This window comes from Echinops telfairi, unplaced genomic scaffold (genome assembly GCF_000313985.2).
Source record: "Echinops telfairi isolate 266 unplaced genomic scaffold, ASM31398v2 ScPeMD7_7469;HRSCAF=8507_1, whole genome shotgun sequence".
In the NCBI taxonomy this organism is placed as follows: Eukaryota; Metazoa; Chordata; class Mammalia; order Afrosoricida; family Tenrecidae; genus Echinops; species Echinops telfairi.
This window is the reverse complement of record NW_022111373.1, coordinates 4,012,841-4,014,190: the sequence shown is the minus strand read 5'-3', so window position 1 is coordinate 4,014,190 and position 1,350 is coordinate 4,012,841. Positions and strand designations below refer to the sequence as shown.

General features: G+C 57.9%; 1 protein-coding gene across 1 annotated transcript in view; it reads left to right on the top strand.

The window, feature by feature from the left end:
* Positions 1-160: 160 nt before the first annotated feature.
* FBXL21P (F-box and leucine rich repeat protein 21) overlaps positions 161-1,350 on the top strand; it is a 22,038-nt gene continuing 20,848 nt past the window's right edge. Inside the window, exon 1 of the mRNA XM_004696626.2 lies at positions 161-190. The gene's annotated coding sequence lies outside the window, so the exon portion shown is untranslated. The remainder of the gene's footprint in view (positions 191-1,350) is intronic.

The window sequence follows — 1,350 nt, the reverse complement described above, 5'->3', positions numbered from 1 at the left end:
GGCGGGAGGTAGGCAGGAGCTGGGTCTCCGGGAGGGCCCTGGACTTCGGGTCCCAGCCTGCCTGCTCGCGGTCAGCCAGCCGAGCCAGTGCGCGCCTTGGTCTGCAACCGCCCGGCCCCAGCGGAGCCGGGCCAGCTCCAGCGCCCCCGAACGCCGGGGCGCCTGCAAACACCTGTTGGGATTCCTCAAGGTAGACTTCAGTTACGGGCTCCGGAGCTGGCTTTGATGTAGCCGCGGGCCTGCTCCCCCGGGGGGTGCCCCCCGGGGAGGGGTGATGCGGGACTGGGGGAGGTGCCCAGGCACCAGCCTGATTTCTTGGGGGATCGAAGGGACTTGGCATCCGGCCGTGGGGGCGTGGCTGTGGCAGATGGACCTCTCCTCCAAGTGTCCCCGTGGTCGGGACCCCACCTGCCACCTGGGCGCACCAGTGATGACCCCGCCGACGCGAGAGGACTTCCACCAGGGCCGGGCCGGGGATGGCACTTCGGTGCCTGATGATTCGGTTGAGCCCGTGTCTGGATTGCAGGCCCTCGGGTGGACGCCCCCTCATAGCGACGCAGGAGGACAGGGTCGAAGTGCCCGTGTGGGTTTCTGAGACTAACTTCAGAGGAGTAGAAAGCCCGTCTTCCTCCCGTGGTGGGGCTGGTGCTTTTGAACTGCTAACCTCGCCGTTAGCAGCCTGAGGAATGTACATTACGCCAATTCATATTTGGTTTATTACTGGGCCGGGCCGAGACACAAGTTAGCCGAATTCATTCATTTTGTTTACTTTTGGAGGGCAGTATTAAGCTTAACCTCGTCTCCCAAATGTTGGCTTGTTGGTGTCTTTAGTACAGGAGGGCGTCACCAAAGTTCATGGCAAAACGATCATGGAATTTTCCCACGAACTCTTGGAAGCCCGCTGGCAAATGTCACTGCGAAAGAAGATCATTGATTACCGATAGCCGAAGTTGCTCTTTCACTATAATGTCAGCTATTGTAGTGTGCCTGACGGTAGTGCTCTAAAAGGTGACATGTATTTGCCACAAAGAAATGTGGAGGGGCAAGTAGACTTAACCTTATCCCGTTAGTTGAGAAGGTCGATAGGCCTGCGACGACGGTGTGCTAACGTGGTCGTCGGGAGCCCCACAGGTATAGAGTAGGTTACCGATGGGCTGCTTCCAAAAGATCAGCCCTCTGGGGGGAAAGCTTAGGTCTCTGCACCTTACTGGGGGAGTTTCAGCCTCCGAAACCCACAGGGACAGTTCGACCCGCCCTGTAGGGTCACTGTGATTCAGAATCTACTCAGCGGCAGTCAGTTCGGTTGTTTGGTTTGGAATGCTGTCTTACCTCTCAAAAAAAAAAAACCAG